The sequence below is a fragment of the Podarcis muralis genome, chromosome 5 (genome assembly GCF_964188315.1).
Source record: "Podarcis muralis chromosome 5, rPodMur119.hap1.1, whole genome shotgun sequence".
Lineage (NCBI taxonomy): Eukaryota > Metazoa > Chordata > Lepidosauria > Squamata > Lacertidae > Podarcis > Podarcis muralis.
Genome location: NC_135659.1, coordinates 43380591 through 43406664, shown reverse-complemented (window position 1 = coordinate 43406664; position 26074 = coordinate 43380591). Strand labels below are relative to the sequence as shown.

The window sequence follows — 26074 nt, the reverse complement described above, 5'->3', positions numbered from 1 at the left end:
TACTCTATTGGAAGCTGCCCAGAGTGGCTGGGGAAACCCAGCCAGATGGGTGGGGTATAAATAATAAATTCTATTCTATTCTATGGACAGTGCATGAGAGTGGCAGCCCATACGGATTGTGCGCACCCTCTGCTGCTCTACAGCTGGGGGGAGGCAGGGGCCATCTTGTCACCCCCCCCCAGAGTGGCTCCCGGGTCAACCCACCCCCTCCACACACACACACACTTTGTACGCCCCTGCCCCTGCCTACTACCGACATGTGTCCCCCAGAAGGGTGCCCAGAAGAAACTGCGACCCTTAGGCTGAGAAAGGTTCCCTAGCCCTGCAGCTGAAATAAAAAAGGAGTACTATTTTCATAGAGGATGCAGAATATGCAAGTTATAAGAATTTTAGCAATCAAAGGAAGTGGTGTTTAAAAACATTCCAAAAGAAAGTCATAGAAAATTACTAGTATTTTAACAATCCAAATGCAGGGTTCAAGCATGGGCCTTTTCTCAGTTTCCTTATTTTGTCATCAGACCAATTACGATTGTTTAAACGTATCAGATAAAGATTCAATTATAACCCAGCCAGCCACCGTGGAAAGTTTTCAGAAGGGCAGCTTCACCCTGCTCCCATATGATGATAATCATGGCCACAAACACTATACAATAATAGCAATTTCTGAGGCTATTTGTTTCTTCTTGGATATTTGCATCAAATGTAAGAAGATGCTACAGTGTTTTTTGTACCACATGAAGCTGCTTGCAATACCAAAATAGCACAAATCCAAATTATGATCTTATGTGTTATAATGTATTTCATTGAAGCTCAACACAAAGCAGTAAAGAAATCTATTCAGCACAGTAATAAACCAAAATTGAAAGAGATTCCCATTCTGTATAATTGTTGTCTTTAAAACAAAACCTCTGCTCATTAGTTTGTCTCATTTTTAACTCTTTTCAATAAAGTGTGCTGCATTTATGGCTGGTAGTGTTACAGCCTGCAATTATCCACATACAATGTATAATATGATGTTCTTTACCCAAAGCAGCTTTCAATGAGTTGCATTCCTGACTATACAGAACTGGTTTAAATAAACAATGTGGTAAATGTTGACTACAAGGTCTTGTTTGTCCAGCATTTCCTGGGAGACTTAGATTCGCTACTTCAATACAGTCAGTCCTGGAAAAGCTCAAAGTCTATGGCACACACAGACCATTGTGTTCGCTTGGCAATCTTTTTGGCAGTCTGGGACACCCTTTGTTAGTGTAGATGGTACCATCCACATAGAGAAAAGCAACACAACACGATGTGCAGGATGGTGCATGCACCACATTTGCATTTTTATGGTAACATGTCAAACCAAGAAAAAATAAAGCTCCTTGCAGGCAGTTATGACACGCAGTTATGACATGGCAGTTATGACATGCAGTTATGACATGGCTTCATTCTGCTTTTGTGGGTGCTAAGAGGTTCAATAAAAGCTAATAAGGCAGCAAAGACCAATGACCTCTTGATCAGCAGAGAGACGAGTTCTGGAATAGGGATTCAACCTTATTTGAACTAGGGTCATACACTTCTTGGAGAATGAGGTCTATTGTTTGGAGGTGCTCCTGGATTCAACTTTATCTCTGGATGCCCTGGTGGCCAGGAATGCCTTTACCCAGCTTAGGTTGGTGGACCAGCTGCACGTCTTCCAATGGCAGCACATGTCTTAGCTGGATTACTGTGATGTGCTCTACATTTTGAATTCTACCTTTGAAGAGACTTTGGAAGTTAAAGTTGGTATAGAATGTGGCAGTAAAGGCAGCTATATTATGGTGGGCTGCAATGATGTATGTAATACAGAAGAAATGGCCTGCCAGGCAGCCAATGGTGGCTGGTGCCCCTTTGGGTTGGTAAAGGCAGAAGGCAGAGAGAACTTCATAGGTTTCATAGTGGTAACAGAAAAGAGCTTATCACCCTAGTGTGTTGAGCATCCGCAGGGCTGTATCTGATATAAAGGACCAGATGTCTGGATTAATAAGATGCTAGTACTGCATCAGCAAATAAACATAAGAAGAGGCACTTCAGAGGAACAGACATTTTTAGCATGCTTTGGAAAAACTGAACACTTTTCTCAATTTGTACTCTACTTGCTCAGAATGTATTCCCTAAGCAATGTACAATTCCATGTAAAACGTGACTTTGGCATTGTAATAACTGAAAGTGGCAGGGTGTTGGGGCAGAAAACCAGGGCCCCACTCAGTAGCATGAACAAGAAGGCCCTGAGAGACACCAGGGCAGTGACATTTGGAAGAAAGACACATTGCCATCTAACAATGGGGGGTGGGGATCAGCCCATTAAATCCAGAATCTAAAATTAAGTAACTGGGTCTATACAACATAGAATGTGTGTGCAACCAAATTGCTCAGTCCCCTGAGTGCTTCGGATTCTGAAGTATGACTTCCCAATGAGAGTCAGACAGGAAGTATAATAATAAAAGTTGCAGTGTGCACTGATATGCACCTGGGGCGCACGGAAAGAGTGTGCCATGTGGTCATCAGGTCCTCACATGGCTATATGCTTAGATGCCAGGTTTTTAATTAGCAGGTTTGTCATCTGATGTTCACTAGCCTTGTAGTTAATTATTTGATAAAAGCAGTTTATTATTCTCAATATATTATAAATTTATTATGGCTCATTGCTTTAAAATATTTAATCCTTTGCAGGTCCTTAAACACAAATATGGCAGCTATTAGCAACCTCTTCAGTGAGGCGTAAAATTGTACCCAAAGGCCTCATAAACAAGGAATGCTTGGGAAAGATTAAATCAGTGTATACAGCTGCAGAGGAGACCATTAGAAAATGCATTATCATTATGCTTTAGTGTTGTTTTGTTTGCCACTCCACTCCTGTCAGATCTGTCAGCTACCTATATTCTCTCTCTCCCCCCGCCAATAAGAGATGTTACACCACCTGATTAGGTGGAAATCATTTATCAGGACGTACTTCAACTAAGGCAGGATTAGCTCCATCAATCTCCTGGGCCATCCCTATCTCCAGCCATCTAAACCCTAAAGATGATGTCACCCAAAGGATATGCAAACAAAGGGACCACAAGCAAGTGAGGCTCCTTCTGCAGTGTTCATCATAGGGGTCATCAGAGCCCAAGAGACAAGCCACACCATTCCTTTAGATTAAAATGAAAAATTTGCTCAGCTACAAGATGCATGTTCTACCCAAGCAGGTCTTTCATAACTTCCAGAAGATTTTCCAGCTTTGATTGGACATAATAAACATTTAATTCTAGATGCAAGGAGACTTTTCACAACAAAAGTTTCATATATTAAAGGAAAAATCAAAAATCTAGTATTGGTTTTCCAGAGAGAGTTTAGTAGGGTGCATACACACACACACACACACACACACACACACACACACACACACACACACACCAATAAAGGTTTCTTGGCACACTTACATTTTTTAATGTTGTGTGCAATTCACCTCTACTCCCCCCCCCCCTCTTCCCCAGCAAACTTTAGAAAATAATTCTAGCCTCAGCAGTTTGGAGGAACAATAAACACCAACTTCAGTATTTGTTATGCTCCAGTGAATTTCTATGGATTTTCTTTAGCAATCCGATCTACCAGATTATTCCTACATAAAACTATAATCCCTCAGAAAATCATCAGGTAAGCCACTTTTCCATTTTATTCCTTATTCAAAACTACAGCAAACTCCCTACAGAGTTAAAGCTGACTGACAGAAACATCCACTGTGGTGCCTGGCAAATAAAGAAATTAGCTTGCATTAGAAGAAGGCAGTACAAGATATTATACAGAGTGAACATGTGCCCTTTTTTGTGATAATCTCCTAAAAGGACTCAGTAAATTGTACAACTGTTACTAGAAAGTTGTTCACTTTTGCTTAGCTGACATAGCACGGGTGGGCATCCCAAAATACACCCCTTTGCCTCCCTTGGCATCACTCCCCAACAAACTTTCTGGACCCTCTCCCACCCCAACCAGAGAATGCAACTCCTGACAGGAAGAAGATGGCCTCCAGACAAGGATTACTGGGCATGAGTGGGACAGGTACAGAATACGAGAGATTAGTAGTCTACTCTTTCATCTCTTCCAACAATCCCATCAAACCAGTCTAGTTGATAAGAATGCTGGGTTTGACAACAAATTGAAAAACCTGTAACTACGCCATTCAATACAATTTCCTTAAAAGCATGTCTAACTTTTTGGGCGTTTGCAAGAACCCCAACTTCTACAAATTCTGAAAATGTCAACATTTTTATTTTTAACAACTGACTTTATTAATCACTAGAAAAACACATAATTATAATTATTCTGCATTTCATGGGAACATTGTGCTGGTTGGGGGCTTGTTGGTCAAGTCAAATAACTTGGATTTCATACATTTTTTTAAAAAAGATTTTTGTTAAGTCTATATTTGGATGACAGATATATGAAAATCAAGTACCTAAAACCAACTGCAGATAATTTCTAGTAGGTTTTACCAAGTAAATTACACCTAAGAGCAAATTAAGCTTCAATTAGCAAGTATTTAAGACAGACTTTCAAAGACAGACAATGGTATTTCTGTTTGAAGGTGAAAACCATGGAAAAGCTCCTCTGAGAACAAAAGACAGACACAAATGGAACAACACACCTCAGCACTTAAGGACACATGATAACAATCATTGTGAACAGGTACATAATTGCAATAGCATAGCGGAAGAAAGGCAAGGGGTGAATCATCAAACCCTATCCCAACTAGTGCTCCAACAAACAATTAAGTGAAGGGATAAGAATGATCCACTAACAGATGGAAGGAGAATTACAGCTGCAGAGTTGAGATGGATAAATTACCTTTTTTTAAGGCAAGAAGCAGTATCATTTCTTTCTGGCCAGACCAAGATAAGTTGAGAGCCATATTATTTGCTACTGCAGATGGCCTGCTTAGAAAGATAACAGCTACAGCTATTACTGGGTTTGTCTGGGAGTGGCAGTAGATGTGGGTATGTAGTATTGCAGTATGCAGTATTGCACAGTGCCAGTCTGGATACTGGATACTGCAGTAAGTTTGATGCTTTCAGCGTCTATGTCCTGGCTTCACCCCTTGGACACAGTACTCAGACTCTCAGCTCAAGGAAACCTAGCAGCTTTGTTTAAGAAACCAGTACAATCTCAGCATTTGCTTGAAATACAGGATATACTTGACATACCCCTCCTGCTCTGCTTTTAAGGAACAGGGTGGAACCAGGCAGTTGTACAGTTCTCATTACAAGCAGGACGACTGAGCATGGGGTGGCCTTGGTCTCTTCACTTGTGCAGATGGTGTTACATCCTTGGCCACAGGACCTAAGTCAGTCCTTTCTGCTTCTGGTTCACCTGGCCCTGCTAATTGGCCACCTACCTCTTTTACTAACATGGACACCTGGCTCTCTGAAGAAAGGGTGGACCCCAGCCCACATGGTTCTCCATTCCCTTCTGCGACATCCTGAAATATTGGGGCAGAGACCTCTCACAACTTGCTACATAGGCTCCTGGAAGACAGGAGTGCCTGGCGTGCTCTGGTCCACGGGGTCACGAAGAGTTGGAGATGGCTAAACAACTAAACAACAACATGTAATAGATGGCCTTAGATTGGGGAGGTCCAAGTTCAAACTGACTTATAAAGCTCATATGGTAAACCTGGCTAAAATACTATCTCTCAGATAAGCCTATCTGAGAGAGTTGTTGTAGGTATTAAGTAAGATAACTCAGTATATTGCACAAACTTTCATTGAAGGAAAGATATCCAAACACAAGTGGTTTGTTAGTGCGCTGCACTCTTAAATACTTCCTCTATTCCTCTATCAAGAACTCATAGAACAGACCTAATAAAACAGCATCTAAAACTTCAGCAGCAAAAGTATATACAATCAATAAGCAGCAAAGCCATCATACTCCATCAAATTCTTGGAAAGAGAGATACGGTTTTACCTGGCACCAAAACCATGTTAACAATGCTGCCAGGCAGACCTCACTGAGGAGAACACAAAGAGGAAGCTACAATTCAAAACCATTGTGGTCAATCTCTGAAACTCCCTCAGTGGATGAAGCCCAGAGAAGTGTCTCAGATCAAAACTTAAAGGTCCAGAAGAGACTATAACTATAGTATGTGAACGGACTCCACAAGTAGAACCTTAAGGAAGTCTCACCTCTTGGTGCTGTGCTCACTGGACCCCCCAAGCCTTGATGTCCACACTCAATGAGTGCATGTTGAGAGGCCAGCCTAGTGCTTGACATCAGAGAGGCAGCCAGAAATCACAGGAGTCATGATCTCACTTCCTTTTGACCATGTGAAGCATCTTCATGCAATACAGAAAACTATTCTTTCATAATTAATATTAATGCATTTTCATGATCAATATTAATGCATGAAGAAGGCTTATGTCAACTCTATTGCCATCTTTTTAAAATTTCTGTAATATTAAGGGCTTACTCTCCTTTGGGGAGGAGGGCAGTGTTTTCAAGCGGTTGTCTGCCAAGACTGATGTTGACAACTTTAAATACCAGGAGACAACAACAACAGCGTCAGTTTGGAACTCCTGGAATCTCTGATGTTTTAGAAATAAATGTTTAAAGAGAAAGCTCATAATTACGCAAATAATTCTGAATCAAAAGGAGATTCATCATCATTGCATTAACTTGATATTTTTCTTTCGAAGCCTGCCACATCAAATGCTATAATTCCCATAAGACTGTATTTTGATACTATGAGCCATAAAATCTGAACTATATAAAAAGCAATGGAAAAATACTAAGCTCTTTTAATTAGTTTGGTTGGATGCACCCATGATTTAGAATTGGATTAATGTTACTGAAAAGTAAGTGCACAACTATTCAAGACCTTCTCAAAAAGTCCATGGCAAACAGGAATACTGAATTGTAAATGCAATCTCTGACATCCAGTGTGCTGGCAACTATAAACCTGTCATTCTTCTGGACTTCCAAAACAAACAGTCTGTATGCCAAGAGAAAAAGGACACATTCCATCTGGTAGCTCAATCTATCACTGCTTTCGTCAAACAGAAGGAATAGCAGCTCTTGAAAAGGCTGTTACACTCCACTTCACTGACAGGGTGGGCTTTGTTCTTTGACTCTGTTAAGCTGTGTCCAGAAAGCAGCTTTTCCCCATGTCAGATTTAGCACTGCAACATAAATGGAGAGAAGAGCAACCTAAAGAAGAGGCAAGCTGTATAGGGACTTGGTGCCACAGTTGTTATTTTGGGCTGTGCTACCCATGATGCTCCTGTGTGTACACACACACACACACACACACACACACACACACACAGCCCACTGTTCTGATCTAGCTCAGGTTTTCCTACATCAATCAGGGGTGTAGGCTAAATGGCAAGACTCTAACCCTATGATTCAAAGGATCTCAAGGTCTGGTGCTTGATCAAGCTTCCTGTTTTTGTGCACACAAAAGTAAGAGGTGTAATACCCCTCTAGTTTGCTCTATCTGACCTGCAGGCGAAGAATTAAGCTAGCCCTCCATAAACTATAAATCCTAAATTTAGGAGCCAAAAGCCTGTAAACCATTTATAAATTCTTCAGGGTCTTCTGCAAAGCACATCACTCTTACCAGAATCTCAACAGCAGACCTGTCTTTGCTTTTATTGTCCCCACAAAGAAAAACTGCCCTAAAATAAATTTTGACTTGTATTCTATCTTGGAAGTTCTTATTTCTGGAAAGAAGTTCACCACTGCCAATCCTCTGTAATATCCCCCCCCCCCCCCCGGTCTCATCTTCTCTGCTTCCATTTTCCAAGCCTTTTCTCCTCCTTTCGGTTAATGTGTGTGGTGATAAGGTGACAGGAAGTGCCTCAGTAGGGTTTGTTTGACTTTTCTTTCTGCTAGTGAGGGCTGGGCTGACACTTTCTTATATACAAGGAGAAATTTCTCTAGCTTTTAGGAAAGTATTTGAAATAACTATCCTGGTATGGGTCTAATCCTGAGACTGACCAACTTGAAGGGGTTGAAGATGCCAACATTTATGTGGGGAGGTAGCAGGAAGATGCTAAGTGGGGTTTTTGCTGCTGATCTGTACAGAGGACCACGGGTAGACTTTGGTAATCTATTGTAACATGGACCCTATGTGAGGCCAAAAGGTGGTGCCCCCAAATGGATCTTCTCAATTACGGATCTTCTCAGTTTTGCACCCCCTCGGCTCAGCACCCTGTGCAGGGAAACCACCCACTTCCCTAAATCCGGTACTCGACAAGGCATTGGTTCACAGAATGTGTGTATGTATGTATGTATGTATATATATATATATATATATATATATATATATGCTTTCGTAGATTTTCACGGGTACAGGAATGCAGGTTTTGGTGTCCTCGGGTGTCTTCCCGTGTAAAAGTTGGGGTGTCTAGGCGACGTTTCGACGAGGTCTCACTCGTCATCTTCAGGCTGGTGCTTTCGGCTTCTTGTTACTGGAACAGAGCAGGATCTCAGTGTTTGAGTTCCTATAAATACTGTTGAGGACAAAAACTGACACCAGAGCCAGAGGCACACAGAACGCCATCACCAATCAACCACACCAGACCCAAACCCAGACCCTCTCCACAGATGAATTACAGATACCATCCAGTAGCCAAACCATGGTGGCACCTCCGGATGCTGCACCCCCCTGCAATCCCTACACAGATCTGGCTGGCACAGACCACAAAACCACAGCTCGCCCCTATACACGAAGCCAAGCCAGAGCACAACAAAATGCAGTACAACCATCTTCTCAGAAAAACTCTTCACAAAGTTCAAGAGGTCAAGACACAAAGGCTTTAGCAACTAATCCACACCTAATGACCCACCTAAGTGGTACTCAGGATACAACTCAAGAAATCACTCAAGATATCCCTCAAGTAATTAAGGAACAAAAGAAGAAAAGGCACACTAGCCTGGGAACTTCCTCTCTGCCCAGAACATTAGAGGCCACACCTCCTCAACAGTATTTATAGGAACTCAAACACTGAGATCCTGCTCTGTTCCAGTAACAAGAAGCCGAAAGCACCAGCCTGAAGATGACGAGTGAGACCTCGTCGAAACGTCGCCTAGACACCCCAACTTTTACACGGGAAGACACCCGAGGACACCAAAACCTGCATATATATATATATATATATATATATATATATATATGGAAGTGATATATGAAATGTCAGTCAAATATATGCAGAACTAGACTTGTATTACTGCAATGCTATAAATAAATGCCACAGTGGAGGTATAATACTACAGATTTGACCTTCCGTATCCCAGATGTTTTGTTTAAAGCAGCTATAAATCAAATCAGAACTGATTAGATAAAGCACATTTGTTCCACCCATGCCTCTGACCCCAGAACTAACAACTGACTTTGCATTATATGTATTTGGAAAATTAAACCATACATAGCTGGAAACCAGGAGATTATATATATATATATATATATATATATATATATATATATATTTAGGAGTCAGTTTAAAATGGTAAGAAAACAAGAGAGGAAAGAGGGCCACTGCATAATCTTACCAGCATTAGACTCCACTTAACTCTCCCCACCCTTTTCCTTTGTGCAATTGGGCTGAGCTTTTCTTGTTCATATTTTTTTACCATCCGCAGAAGAAAACGAACAAAGTTCTTATTTCCTCGCCTGCAGAGTAAAGCCACTTACTTGAGAGAAATCAAATTGAAGCGCTTTATTTCCCAGAGCACACAGCTGGGGCCATTTCACAACTCAGTTCTTAAGAGAAGGCTAATGAAAGAATTACCACTTATGTTCTGAAAGACAGAATTTACCTACTGTAATTGCCAGAGACCATATCCTTGCTGAGGACAATGCAGCATACGTAGTACTCCCATGAAGTGAGATGAATTGAACTCTCTGTTGGTAACAGACCCATAAGGAGAGTCATTAATCACCTGAACAGTCTCAAGCGCATCCACTGCCAGTAATGGACTTCATACTGGAAAAAAACTGACTTGTAGTGCCACAAGGCTAAAGGAGGGGATATTCTTTATGAATATGTTATCTGCCCCTCAGGAATTACCTGCTGCCTCAGAAACACACTTCTTAACTGGAAGGTTTTTTTAAAAAACAAAAAAACAAAACACTTCCCTCTTCCTTTTCTTTTCTTTTCTTTACCTAGACACTAAAGGAAGACCACACAAAACTGCTATAAACTAATGAAAGCTGTTTGTGTTTCATACCACTTAGTTAGACCTTATATACAATGGTAATATCAGTATAACTTCTCATTTTCAAAACCTACTGTGAAGACTTAAGTGCCAAAAAATTACACAGTTATGCTTCATTTGAGCATGGAAACCTGATAGTTGGTATTAGGATTTTAATGACCTACTTACTGAAAATAATCTTGAAGGGTGGGGGTGGGGAGGAGTTGCTTTTGAAGTAAAATAGGTTAGTTGTTAATCAGAGTGTTTAAACTCTTGGCAATGCCTCATTAAGCCGCTTTGCTCACTTTATCATATTTTAATATAGCAAGAATTTGGATTCTCTTTCTTGTCCTGAAATCTACAATTAGCTAGGTCCATTTCGTCTTGCTCACTCATCCTGTGCTCCGAAACACAGTGACTTGTAATAAATTGCCAACGTGGTTTTCTTCAGAAGTGACAAATTGTTTACTTAATTCAATATAAAAATTGTCACTCTTGTGGAATGTATAACCATAGAGAACACAGATGGGAGCAAGCGTTATGTACAAAGGGAACAAGAGCCAAAGCAAAATAACTGTTTTCCATTAGATGACTTTACTTTTGTGTATTAGGTTTTCTCATCTTCGTTCAAGTCCATGTCAGAACTACTCACATTCTGTGTTCTAGACTTAAGTGGAAAGCAGGAAGTGTAGGAAACACTGCTGGGGGGGGGGGGGGGAACCATGTACAATCTGACATAAAAGCTATACGTTCTGTCCCATGTGTTGACTGTGCCATTTGTGTGTGGCCTGAACTTCTCATTGTCTACCTTTAGGGCAAACTAGGCTGTGCACGAGTGTTCTGTGGCTTCTCCCAAATAAGCACATTCAAGACATGTAAAAGCCCCCATGTGGGCAGTGGCAGAGCATATGCCCGTGCTGCCCAGGGTGGGCGTGCTCCCGAGGGGTGTGTGGCATGGAGGGTGCCCTCCCAGCACGGAATAGCTGTTTGGGCGCCTGGAGTAGCGCATGTGCCCTGCATCTGGGGGCAGAGCAAGCCACTCATGGCAGACATTCAGTGCACTGCCCACCCGCGACTCCCAAGCCTCCCCCAAGCTGTCAAAACAAAGGGGGAAGGGGGGAATGTCGCCAGCAAAGTGGCGCAGCTACCCCCTTACCCCAACAGCTCGGGGTAGGCTTGGGAGTCGTGGGTGGGCAGCGCACTGAATGTCACCACCCTCAGTGAGGGCACCTGGGGCAGTTCGCCCCTCCTGCCCCCCTTCCTACGCCCCTGAATGTGGGTGCGTCTTTTAGGATATGACTTCTTTAATTCCACTGTGAATTAGTAATTTTAATAGTGGTTTGAAAAGTATGTCTTAATACACTGGTGGGGCATCTCCAGCCCACAAGCCTAAATTAGGCCCACCACCTTTCCCATACTGGTGTCATTAGACAAGGAAAGGTCAAACTCATAGCTATCAACAATTCCCCTTTTTTAAGGGAAATTCCCTTATTCCGAATAGGATTCCTCACAAGAAAAGGGAAAAGTTGACAGCTATGGTCAAACTGCAGTTGCAAAGGAAGAATTGGAAGTGCACTCTGTTGGCCAACATGGCTACACACACATACAAAAAAAGTTACAAATATTTTAGGGCCAAATTCAAGTCACAGTACTTCCGATATTTCCAAATTATTCTTTATATTAGGTTTTTAGCCCAAATTGTCCTTAAACAGGTATGAAAAGAAAAATGGCTGAAAGCATCCCTATGGAGGTGGAGTACACATACTTTTATGGTTTTTTTACATTTGTTGAAAACATTCTTTTCTCAAATAATAATATTATATTTACTATGCACCCTTCACCAGAAGTACCCAGGGCAGGTTATAGTAACATACACCATCAAAAACAGTTTTAAATAAATTATAATCATAAGAAAATTAGTCTGTTATCTCTGCAGAAGTGCAATTTTACCATCCTCTCTCACTATTTAAAAGAACCCAGTTTCCCGCCCCCAGACCAGCCTTCTGTAACCAAATAACACCGTCAACCACCAACAGATACTTAGTATTTCAAATGCAACCCTTCACATGATCCCCACATAGACATATATTGTATCTAAACCTTGTTCTAGTGAAGGCACTTTAAAAAGTGGGCTCTCCACACCCTGCTAGGGGAAATGAATGTGTACAACCTGTCTACACACCTAATGGTGTAAACAGTAGCTCAGGGACAGGATTGTCGTAGGTGCTGGGGAAAGGATTGAACTTTATGGTCCTAACTTGAATAGGAAGCCCTGTGGCTGTTACCACTAAAATGTAAAGCAACACAAGATCTGATGAGGAATATTAGTTTGTCTAGTTGGCACCTATATTTCAAGTGAAGGTGAGTGATGTACAGTACCTGTTAGAAGAAAAAGATGTTGTGAAATCTGGAACCAAGATACTCCTCTTTTCTTCTCAGTCTGGGCTGAAAGCATTTCTTTTCCCCTGGGAATGTGGAATTTATGCAACTGCCCAATATATTTTCCCAATCGTTTATTACATTTCCAGATTTCTGGTTTTAAGGGAAGAGCAAAGGAGCCGTATGTATGAACAGGTTTCACACCTATCTCAGCTTATTAAGTCAAGGTATCATTGCCTGCTCTGGACCACATTGGGAATTCAGAATGTATTGCATTGATCTTCATATATTTTAGATATGAGACCCAGCATTCAAAACAGCTTCTCTTAGTAATTGGAAACTCTAAATCAAATTTAGCTCTGCAGAGGACACACAATTTCACTTAGACAACACTTTTGGAGTGATAAACCTTCCCACGAGCTCTGTGTGAGAGATTCACACTGCTTTTCTATAGAACATTTAAGGAGAGTTACACCAAACATTATAGTGTGTTTTGGATCCTGTGATGGTCTGAATTTAAATTCCATTAATTTAATCTGAACCACCACAGAGCAGCATCATTTGTTAAAATCAAAAGTACCAGAGCGGGGGGTGGGGAGGTCACTCAACTGACAAGAAATATTTATTGTCTACTTATGTGTAATGCTGAATTTTAGAAGCTTTATGTGGTTCCTTCTATCTTGCAAATATCAGTCCTTATATTTTGCCAATAACCTGAAAAAAATATATCAGGCAAGCTTCCGACTCTGTTAAGGATCACAGAGTAGAAATGCATTTATCAGAGTGATCAAACTGTTTATTTTATAACGGTGTGCCTTTTTAATCACTAGAAGGCATCTACCCATCTTAAAATCTTCTCACCCTCATATTATTGTGCTACTTACAGCTACCTACACTGGAGTTAAGAAGATGCAGAAGCCAAGACAAGCTTATAATAGATGAGAAGCGACTGTGAAAAGGTGGAAGGGAAATGGAGAGAGATATGAGTGCCACAATGAATATGGAATTTGTGCATGTCAGGGAGGATGGGGGGAAGACAAACAAAAGATTAAGGGGAAGCGGAGCCCATTACAAAAGCCATGAAGGAAACCAAAGTTTAAAACAATACCAAGATGAGAAAGGGGGAAAGTGCAAAATTTGTGCTGTGTCAGGAAAAAACAGAAATAGAATACGTAATAGAGTGTGAATAAGCTGTGCTGTAGCTTGACTTGCCCATTCTCTTCTCACAGCCTGATGCCAGAACAAGGCATTTTCATAATAGGAAATGGAAACCCTGAAAAATCAAGAACGGAATAGGATGACGGTCTGCCAAATCTAAAAGAGTTAAGGGTTGGCTTGAAAAGCTGTTTAGAATTTAGAAGAAAGCAAAATTTCATTAGAAATAGGAGAGTGAAGTATAATGAGAAATGCATTCCATTAAATCTTTCTGGAAGCATCAGCATATTCCTGTGCTCTTCCCACTCCCTGTCTAACTCATGATGTTTACAAATTTATTGAAATCTAAGGTGCTGCCTTAAACAAGTTCAGGATAGTTATTCAGCTGTCTTAGCGGAATCAACCATCACAACAGTTCTGTAAGTCTTAAGCAAAGATTTTGTTTATTTAAAACATTTTAAGGCTGCTCTTCATTGCAAAGAAATTTCAGGGCGGGTTACTGAAATTGTGCAACATGTACACAAAAGAACTCAACATATTAAAAGGCGATACATTATAAGCACAGCAAAAGCATAACAAACCAGTCTGACATACTCCAACAACAGCTGGTGCAAAATCTTGCCATTAAGCATCCCATGTGCTCTAGAGTGCTATAGAAATATGATACAGAATCCTCATCTCTGTAACACACATTCTGACCCAAAAGTAGTTGCATATCCTAAATGTGTGGTGTCACCCAGTTGATGAAACTCCCCTTCCTCTGCCCTGAACTTCCTTGTAAAGAGACAGAAATAGAAGACAGAATAACAAAACTCTTCAGGCTGCGAATCAGCTGGTAGATTTGGTTTCCCTTTGTTCTAGAAATGTTCTCTATGTGTGACCTGAAGTTAAGTGTTCACTTCTACCTAAGTAAACCACGGAGTACTGTACATTTTGCTGGTTTTTGTTTTTGACTTAAAGAAAAAGTAAAAGTTATGGTATATATCAAAAGACCTGGATGCCAAGTGCCAGGTTTGAGGCAAATACTCTTTGTGAGAGAACCCCAGCAGAGATATAATATCACAAAATATTCAGCAAGAATATAGGCTGTTAGACCTTAAAATACCCACTTCTAAGTTGCTTTCAAAGTTTCCCTCCTCACTTCGCGTAAAAGAGACCATACTTTGGCTAAGCTAAAAATGGTTTACTAACCAGCTCTTCAAAGGTCAGATTCATGTGCTGTTCCAGTAAGAAAACACAGACAGTAAAACTTGGGTTCCAATGTGGTAAATGTTTCTAAATTCTTTCTATAGAAATGCAAATACAGCTTGCTTAGGCCACACAGCCTGGGCTTGGAGCAACCAGCCCAGACCTCCTTTCTAGTAAGATTCAAATAGTGGAATGGGGGAGTTTGATACCACTCCCTTCCAAGGTGAGAGCAGGAAGAGACAGTTTACTCTATAGTCTTAACCCCTTCAGGCATTAATTAGCATATTGGTTATATGAGGCTGCTTATCCAACAAATTTTGGTGCTGCTTAATGTGTGATGTTTAACTGGGGATAATCATACCTTTCTATCCTTAGAATTGTGACTGACTCTTATCACTGCTCGCATGTTATGAAAGCCAAAACACGTATCAATGTTGATTCCCAAATTGTTCTCAGATAGATAGATAGTGTATGTGTGTGAAACACATATATTGATGGAAAAAATGAATTGTAGACAGAGGACTTACCAATAAGTTACAATTAATTACATATGCATACTAATTGCATCCGTTTAGTTTGGGCACACAATTAGGCAAGTAATTATAGTGCATCTGCAACTGCATACTTAAATGAATGCACTTGCCTCCAGGTCCACCCAATTGTTTCTGCCTTTTGATTTAGATGCACCTGAGTTTCTTTGCTATTAAGCACCACCTGTTGGAAATTTGAGAGCCACTGCAATTGCATGCCTAATTAACTGCATAATTGCCATCATTTTGAAGAAACTTTTCTTTTTTGCTTTGCTTTGAAAATTTTGCTTTCATAAAGCTTTGTTTGCAGAAGAAGGAGAGGAATAATTTGATTTAGTAAAGCAAAGACTTTGCATCAGAATGTTGCTTCTCAGCACAGTTATCTGTATGTTTGAGCTTATTTGTGCGATAGCTATGACAACTGGACAGAATCCAGGTCAGCCAATATCTATAGCTATCTAGGTAGCTTTTAAAGCTCAACATTTTTGAATAGGTGCTCTTTCATCATAGTTCATCACTGACATGTTTGTAAAAGGTTGTCATTATTCTAAAAATGTAATTTACAAACCAAGAATACAAGATAATATACTCATGAAGCTTGCTAGACGTGTCAGAAATTATTAGCAGGCATTCAAGTGTTCCACGTCGCCTCAGGCTCTTTTAAATGGCCCTGGCCAGGGATGGAGAACCTTTGCCCTTTCAGGTGTTGTTGAACTAAATTCCCATCATCCATAACCCTGATAACTGACCATGCTGGCTTAGACTGAGGATCAGTGAGGCCCATCACTGAACTGGGTCATCAACTGGTGGTGTGGAAAAGCAGAAGACCTCATTTGACACTGAGAAACAATATGAGTTCCAAGTCACATGGCAGATTGTGTGTGTGTGTGTAGCCATATAGGTGGATGCTCTGTTGCTACAGGACAGGGCTACGTGGTACACCTCTACTTCTGTGTTGAGTAACATAGGAGTGTAACGCTAAAAGAGGTGTCATAAATTTCAGCTTCCATTCACATGAACAAATGTAAACAGTTTTTATGTAAATTTTATGCATTGGTAGGATTACTTTTATCCAGAGGCAGATGATGTGTATGTACAGAATGTGCCCAATAGCTTAGTTTCCCTTTAAGAATAAGGGTCAGAGAGAGGATGTGAGGTGTGGTTGCACATATTTGTAGAGGAAGATCAACAAAACTGGAAAACACAGTGAGCCTTCCTGAGGTAATTTTGCTGACTGGCGATAGCTGGTGGCACTCTATTAATTAGACACTGAATTACTGGAACAGTATGATGCTAAAAATGTTGTAAGGGGCTGTTTAATTTGAATTTAAATAGCAAGAGTGATTGTATGTGCATGTGTGTGAAGGGATATAATTTGTGGAGATTGTGTACTGTCATATATTTCATCATTCTGTCACAGGGTATCAAATCCTGAGATTTTTAAGGGATTATAATCTTTGGGATTTTGCAAGTGCCTACAGTTTCATTGCTTCAAATGGAACACTTATCACAATCAAATATATTGATGGATAAGGTCTGGGGTGGGGAGGTAGGAAAGCAGCTTGTAAAGCCCATTAGGCATAGCGGAAGCCCTTTGATTGTGACAGCAGCATATGGTAGGAGAAAAGCATAGACTAAAATGCTAAAGGACTTTCAGCACAATCCATCCTCTACACATTTACCTGGAAGGACATATTCAGTGGGCTTACTCCCTGTTTAGGACTGCATCCCTATCTAACTAAATACAGATGAAGGTGATAGCAAAACTGTCCATAAAGCCCAACATAACTCAAATTACAATTATAGAATAATTGTACACTGCGTATTCAAGACAACTGCTTAACTTAAGTGGTTTCTTTAGTACCAAGATATGCTCAGTGCAAGTGGGAGAAAGGGGGGGGGGCTTTCAAGCATTCCACAAACAAATATATTGTCTTGGCTGTGTCTTTTCAGTTTATATACATAATAAAAAATTTCTATTTACCACAGAAAGTGTTTGGTTTGCTCCCTGGCTAGTTAGAGCTTTTGTGCTTCAGGCATTATTGGGGGCGGGGGCGGGGGGAGGAACAGAGTTTATCAAACCATTACCCTGTCTGTTCCTTTCAGGGTTTTCCAGAAATGCATGATTACAAGTCTGAGTGCCATCAACCTGAATTCAACCAGCTCCTTAATTTTAAGATTTTTCATACTGTACATCTCAGGCATTTATCAAAGCTATGGTGAGAATAGACAAAATGGGTTGTTTGGTAATTATGTTAATTAAAAAAAAATGCTTTTCATCAGAAGTTTGCTACACAAGGGCATTCCCACCAAAGGTGGCAATATGTTCCCTTATGTACTCTGCAGTGCCAGCAAAATGGAGGATAATGCCAATGACATACAGTTTCCTTCCTTGGAAGGAGATTGATGTTAACTGTTCACTAGCTCAAACTCAAATTTCCTGCTGGAGGTCTTGCCCCCAAATTTCCTTCAGAGCCTGCAAGTTTCCAGTATCATTTCCCAACAACAGTTTATATAACCTGGAAATTGATCCCTTAGATCTCACTTTTTGTGTCAATACCAACTATCTGAATGTTACAAGCACCCTAGTGCTTATTTTTTTATAGTAGTGCATTAATACTTTACAGTGCATTATTTCTTTGCTTGGAATAAAGGGACTAACTTGTTTGACATAGAGCCAAGGTGTGTTCAAACCTTGTATATATTTTTAATAATGCAAAGACCCCCATTGGATGACCATGCTAAAAAGGCCTTTTCCTTCCCATCCCACATAATACCTACCTTTATATTCACTCGAGAACTGTGGATAAGGTAACAAAGGAGTGTGGGAGAGTCCCAAAAGGGCTAGCACTTTTATTCAGGTCTTCCAGACCAAAAATGTCACCTTCAAAGATAGATTCCCTCCCAGGTATGATGCTTGAGATAAACCCAGACAAAGGAGGTACGGTAATTATTCAATTATTCAATGGTGTCATATATATTAAAGAGGTTTCCTCTAGAGTCACCCATGCTTAACTGAGTCTGGCATTAGGAGCAGTTTCGGTTGCCTTAGTTAATTTACCTGCCAACCTAGCAGTTCGAAAGCACCCCCAGGTGCAAGTAGCTAAATAGGGACCGCTTACTGGCAGGAAGGTAAACGGCGTTTCCGTGTGCTGCGCTGGTGCTGGCTCGCAAGATGCAGCTTTGTCACGCTGGTCACATGACCCGGACGTGTCTCCGGACAGTGCTGGCCCCTGGCGCACAACCCCAGAGTCTGTCAAGACTGGCCCGTACGGGCAGGGGTACCTTTACCTTTTATAAGCATGGATTTGGGACTCTTCGAAACCTAATCTGGTTTTCTCAGAACAGATTTTCTGCTTGATTCTGGTGGGGGGTTTTTTTGGCTGGGGGTTGTATTGAAAACAAACTCTCATGCATCAAATAGTACTTGTTCAAGGTTTGGAGGTGGAATTGCAAATTGGTAACGTGTAGAATAGGGACGCAGGTGGCGCTGCGGTCTAAACCACTGAGCCTAGGGTTTGCCAATCAGAAGGTTGGCGGTTTGAATCCCTGTGATGGGGTGAGATCCTGTTGCTCGGTCCCAGCTCCTGCCAACCTAGAAGTTCGAAAACATGTCAAAGTGCAAGTAGATAAATAGGTACCACTCCGGCGGGAAGGTAAACGGCGCTTCCGTGTGCTGCTCTGGTTTGCCAGAAGCGGCTTAGTCATGCTGGCCACATGACCTGGAAAGCTGTCTACAGACAAAACGCCGGATCCCTCGGCCAGTAAAGTGAGATGAGTGCTGCAATCCCAGAGTCGTCCGCGACTGGACTTAACAGTCATGGGTCCCTTTACCTAACGTGTGGAATAAATAATTTATTTTGGGTGTACTTGACAGTTTCATGGTCACTACTTGTCTAAGTATTATCAATGCTATTTTTTCCATTTTCAAAATTTGTTTATTGCAAATGTTAATGTAAAATAGGCATATATTTTGTAAAATGAGACTTTTAATATTTTTTGTACCTAGTCCTGAATTTTAGGTCCAAGAATTATTAAACCTCCTAATTTATTAGGTTCTTAAAAATAAATACTGAATGTTATTCCTCGCTGTTCAGGGGACCAGTTCAGGGGAGCAGAGGAAAGTATATGTCCCATATTTACTCATTTAAAAACTTGCAGTGTGCCTCTACACATTTTCATCTCATGCTTAAGGTACACTTGCAGTCCATCATTTCATTGATTATATATGCCAAAGACCACCCTAGCACTGCTATATGACAGTGAAAATACTTTTAGATTCCACAGTGTACACTGCAAGTAGACTAGCTTCAAACCTTTTAACAGTATTGAGAGCTTAAAGCTAACTCTGTAACAGCTCTGATTAATCCACTGCATATAGCAATAGTCAGACTTGTTCAGATACCCATATTCAGAGCTTTGAAGGTTCTAAGAATATTATTTGTGCTAAAGCAGCTTTTAGAACGAAACTGACATCTGGGACTGAGATATAAAGACAATAATCATCACCACAATTCTTTGGCAGACAGGCTTGCTTTCTATTTATTTAGAATTCTGGTGTCAGTGGAGTCCACCTTTTACTCTTAGGATGCAATTTAATGAACAGTTACCTAGGAGTCAGCCCTGTTGAACACAGCAGGAATTACTCCAGAATGCATGTAGATAAGGATGGAGCTGTTAAACCAGGCATAGGCAAACTTGGCCCTCCAGATGTTTTGGGACTACAACTCCCATCATAACTAGCTTACAGGACCAGTGGTCAGGGATGATGGGAGTTGTAGTCCCAAAACATCTGGAGGGCCGAGTTTGGCTATGCCTATGTTAAACTCTAGAAAGAGGTTGAGGGGAAAACAGTACTGCCTAGGAGGTCAAATGCTTCTATAGAACAGAGAGTTATGGGAGGTTTTATGTGCAAAACACCTCAGCTTTTTTAAAAGTGTCAAGGGCTCTATATAGGATCTATATAGTGTACATAAAGTATAGACGCTGATCTATAGCACAGGTGGGCAACCTGTGGCCTCCAACCTCATTTTACATAGCCCTCAACACCTGCTGAAGCAACCTCATTCTTTTATCCCATTATATTTCCTTACTTTGTCTTGGCATTTCATGACAGCTGTTCTTATTTTAAGTTTTTGGATACTGATGGTGTTATATTTCTTTGTTTTAGTGTATTGTATATCTATATTTTTCTATTTATACGTTTTAAAAGTATCCCCCTCCCTTTTCTATGTAGATTTAGAACAACCGGAAGGGGCAATATTTTATTTGATACAAATACACTGTCTTACGGGGAGACAATTCACTACCACCCCAGCTGCTTGTGAACAAACTGAAAGGCTTCTGTGATATATGTATGCATTTGTAGAGCACACTAAAGTCAAAAAAGAATTACATCCACATATATTATAAAACAAAAACTGTATTGGTATGTTGTACTGTTGTACCACAAGCAGTTTAGTCATGCTGGCCACATGACCTGGAAAGCTGTCTGTCGACAAATCAGGTCCTCAATTAAAGAGGGCACGTTTTGCGGTGACACCTGGAAACTGACACCCTGTGTTATGGGTCGGTACGATTGGTCAGCCACAACACCCGATTGGTAGGTTCCTTGTAGCTGGGCGTAATATGGCCAATGGGATGCAGTCCAAATGGTTTGAGGGACCTATTTATGCCCATGCACGTGACCCACAGCTTCCTCTTTCGGCGCGTGCATTCGGAACACCCGCCCACCTCTCCCTACTTTTAGGGCTTTGCGCTTGACCTTGCTATGCTGTCGTGTGTCGTCTGTCATTGGGACAGGGGCATGGCAGGAATTTTCCCCACTTGGCTGATTGGCTGTTGCCATTTGTTGCAAATCATCACAACTTGTAAAGTTGCGGATAGGCTCTGGTTCAGGTGATAGGGATGGGAGAACACTCTCGCCATCCCTATGTGAAGGGTATTCTGTTAAAGGAATCCAGGGACTCAATGGTTTGGTCAACCTCTGAGAGGGGGTTGTGCCTGTGCCTAAATCCAGGGGGACATTGGGGTGGCAGAGATAGCCTGTTCCTGACTTTTCGCTTATCCAGGTGTTCACCCTTGGCTGACTTATGCTGGAACCCTGGGTCAGTGCTACCAGCATGGCAGGGAGCTAGTTGAACCAGAACCTATGCAACCAGTCACTTTCTGTAATCAATAAAGTTGTGGCCTAAATTCTGCCATAAAACAAAAACCAAAATTTGAGTCAAGTGTGAATTTATTTAGGGGGGAGGTTTCTGGGTCTGAACACGCAAATGCCGGCTCCCTCGGCCTGAAAGCATGATGAGTGCTGCAACCCCATAGTCGCCTTTGACTGGACTTAACCACCCAGGGGTCCTTTACCTTTACCTTTACTACTTTTTAATACATATGTATGTCTATTTGAGAGTAACCCCATCAAGCCCAGTGGGTTTTACTTTTTACCTGTATATGATTGGTAATTTTAATCTGAAAAAGCCCTAGTGAAAATTGAAGCAGGGAAGTCTTTATTCCAAAATCCAAAACAATTGTAACTGTAGCCCTATTCCTCATCAGTTCTGACTACGTGAATCAGTGACAGATAATTCTCTCTCCTGCTTGTGGTTTTTATTTTTATGTTTCCAGTACACATCACCGGGAGGGGGCATACTGTTATGAGATGGGGGTTAGTTGCCCATCCTTGCCTTAGATACAAATTTAAATGAAAAGGGAGGCTTTCTTGAGAATTTCTCAAAGTAGCGAGGAAGATTTTTCAGGTCAGTTTCAGGATGCTGCTAGACATCAGTTCCTGAAAGGCTCTAGCTGATCGGGGTGACAGTGCTATGCAGAACAATGCTTATAATCAGGAAGGAGGCAACAGTTTGAATTTGCGTCTATGTACATCTAGTTTAGCTGGACACAGTCAAGAAATATGCTTTCCTTTCAGCAGATGTGCCCTTATTTGCAATCTCCATTTGTCATGACAGCCCAGCAATGGTTCTGTCCTCAGTGTCATTTTGTATATGTGAATTGTCTTTATTGGGGTTAGCTGACATCCAAGCCATACACGATCAGATAAGTAAACTGTTCAGTGTAACGGGCAAAGGATATGGACAGAAGATCAGAGGAGAATAGGAAGGTTGGGAAAGAGAAAGGAGAAGCAAGAAGATGGACATTCAGAGAACTCTAAAAAAATCAGTGTGGCTCGCTAGGGCAACAATAATAAAACAAACCAGGCAGAGCCTTGGATTTTTAATTTTTTTTAATGCACCTTCAAAACCGATCACATACTGCAATTATTAAGTCCACAGAGAGGTGCCCAAATCCAAGTTGGTGGCATAGCAAGAAATAATGTAATTCAATTATCTGAATGCCTTGAGATGGCTTTAGTTCTTATGTTGCTGTTCAGCTATCAAAAGCATATATATCTGTTAGATGGGGGGAAAATTGGATGTTAGATGGGGACCGTTTATAAAGCCAAAACATATTATTTTGATAAAAGGAGACCCCAAACTAGCCGCAGCATGAATTTCCATAAATACAATTCAGCAAGCCTTTAAGTGGCAAAGATGTGCAAAATTTTCATGTGATTGTAATCCTTTAATCCTTACATCTGCTGATGCAGAGAACAACAGTGAACTACCCCCACCCCAAACGCTGATAGCGGCCATTTGCTTTATGCAGGGACTATGGCAAAAAAAGTTCTCTCTTCCTCAGGTCCTAATACGGTAGGTGCCAGATTTGTACCCAAACTATTTGCTCCCAAATGAAAAGAACACATATCCAAGAGCTGTCTAATATTTTAGTTTCTTCCTAAGTGATGATCATCCAATTGATTGACTGGTTTTTATTTCAAACCAGCAGTACATAAGTGTCCTCTAGGTAGCTCACAACAACAACAGCAACAATTACCAGTACCATCCACATTTTAAAAATCACAAAAGCAGCAGATAAAATTCACTTAGTAAAACAAAGCAGAAAAAGCACAACTCCAAGTTTGTTGAAGAATGCTTGGGGGAGAAAAGAAAAGTATTTGCCCTATATGACAAAGGTCCTTAAATCTTTGCTATGAACCTGGAAGGTGAAGCCCCAAAGCAGTCCCTTACTCCAGAATTTGCCTAGGTTGTTCCTGATGCTCCAGGGAGATTGTTGTTGTCGTGTGCTACCAGAATGAAGTCATACTACCAGAGAACCACAGCACCTGCTGTGGCTACAGAGACCAATAACTTGTAACTGCTGTCTCCCACACAGTTTCTGTTGAATTAGCAGTATAGAAGTGACCTCTCCAGAGGACAAGACGGCGCAGTGTGTATGGTCCTGGGCTGCCCAGAAGACAAGACCCCAACAAGGCCTGTTGAAGATTAAGTATATTGACTAGGAAGTGTAAACAATTCCCACTTCGTGGAAGGATTATGTACACATTCTCTATGGGCCCTGGAGAGTGTGCACCATGGCTGGTTTTTGTGTACATTAACCACTCAACATTCCTCTTAACATATATTCACACACCATGTGAAGTGCCAAGATGTCATCTCTAGTTCTGTGTGTGGTTCTTCCTCAAGTTCACTCACTCTTCCTTTTGACTGTAAATTTGCACATGTTTCATTATTGTCTCTTTTATTGAGAGAAAAGCAGGCATTTCATGGTTAAAGCTGATTCAAAATGTTTTTCTCCACCAGGGCTTACATGAATTTCTTTTGTACATTAGGATGGGGAAAGTTTATGGTGGGTGACTGGCTCTAAGGCTGATTTAACATTTTCATCAGATAGAGAAGTACATTCACATATACAATGAGACTAGTAAATTATTCCTTATTTTCTATTCCCAAGTCTTCTGTCTGTAGGAAAACTATTTGCATTGCCATCAGACTGATATACAAAGTAGTAGTAAACAGACCATGATTCCTTACATTGAATTTCCCAAAGTACCTTCCATATGGGAAGTCATTAATATTGGTGTTGGGGGTGCAGATTTATCAAAAGAGACATTTTACTACAAGCTTTAGTTTTTGCTGTTGGGCCTACAAATTCATCTCCTCCAGCAAAAAAGCCTTTCCGAACAGCTACAGTACTGGAAGGACTTCTTGACTAACCAGCAGGATATTATGTCTCCTATGGTGACAACATGGTCCATAAAGCAAATAAAATATGAGTGGCAACATGGTCCATGAAGCAAGTTACACTCCCATGCACAGGGTAATAGTGAGCTGAATTCAACATTGTGCTCTCTCAACTGGTCCATCTGTGTAATAGAGCTGGGCAATATCTGATTTTCAACACCACAATATATCACCAGCTAAATATCACAATATCTTGATATATCACAATATGTATCTGCAGTGGCAGGGGACCTTTCTGGGTCTCCCCACGAGGACACAGTCCCGCCATACCTCCCTGCAGTGGCAGAGAGTGTGCCACGCTTCCCCGCAGCAGCAGAGGCCTCCATGCTGTGGGGGACAATCTATAATTCAGTCCTACATTTAACTTTGTCTTCTTAAGGTTTGCCCCCATTTTTACCCTCTTCATTTATTTCACAAAGATTACAGGCTTCTTTGGAACTTCAGAGACAGTTTACTAATACAATTCAATGTGAAATTCAGGAAACCAAACATGGTTATTCTAAAAACAAAACAAAAAGGCTTTCCACTTGTTAAAATATGAAAGGGCTTCTTTCACTATCGTATCATCCCATTTCCACTGGATCCGTTGAACACTGAGCTGCTAAAAATTTAAACACAAAGAATATTTCTTCAAATCTTTGCTTTTAGCAGCTCACTTATAGAACGCTCTGTCCAGCCTCCCCAGGCAATGCAGCTCAATTTCAAATGAAGTTTGGAAAGCAGGTCAGAAAATTGAGATGGAAGGAGAAGCACACTCTACTAACCAAGAGTTGGCAAATACAGGAAAGTGCATGAGAGAACAAATGAATGACATACCAGGCAGAACATTGCAGGGCAGCAGCTATGCTAACTGCAGATTAGAGCCACAATAGCCCATGGGGGGGGGGGGAGGTCCTAGCTGGAGCAGGTATTTCTTACTGGTACACAAAGGTATGGGAATCAGTCTCAGTTTGGTTCCTCAGCCTCAGGAGAATAATAATAATATTAATAATAATAATCCTAAGAATTGTTGTTGTTGTTTTATATTTTTTTAATATTTTTGTTTTTGTTTTTACCCCGCCCATCAGGCTGGGTTCCACCAGCCACTCTGGGCAACTTACAGCATATCTAAAAACATCAAGTGTTAAAAACCTCCCAATACAGGGATGCCTTCAGATGTCTTCTAAAAGTTGTGTAATTCTTTGTCTCCTTGACATCTGAAGGAAGGGCGTTCCACAGGGAGGGCGCCACCACCAAGAAGGCCCTCTGCCTGGTTCCCTGTAACCTGGCTTCTCGCAGTGAAGGAACTGCCAGAAGGCCCTCGGCACTGGACCTCAGTGTCTGGGCAGAACGATGGGGGTGGAGACACTCCTTCAGGTATTCTGGGCCAAGGCTATCTAGGGCTTTAAAAGGTCAGCACCAACACTGAATTCTGCTCAGAAATGTAGTGAGAGCCAGAGAAGATCCTTTAGGACTGGTGTTATATGGTCCTGGTGGCCATTCCCAGTCACCGGTCTAGCTGCTTCATTCTGGATTAGTTGTAGTTTCCAA

The 26074-nt window shown here is 41.2% G+C and overlaps 1 protein-coding gene across 2 annotated transcripts in view; it reads right to left on the bottom strand.

Annotated features, from left to right (window-relative positions):
• The window catches only part of DAB1 (DAB adaptor protein 1), a 570912-nt gene that overhangs the window by 355644 nt on the left and 189194 nt on the right, over window positions 1-26074 (bottom strand). The window lies entirely within an intron of this gene.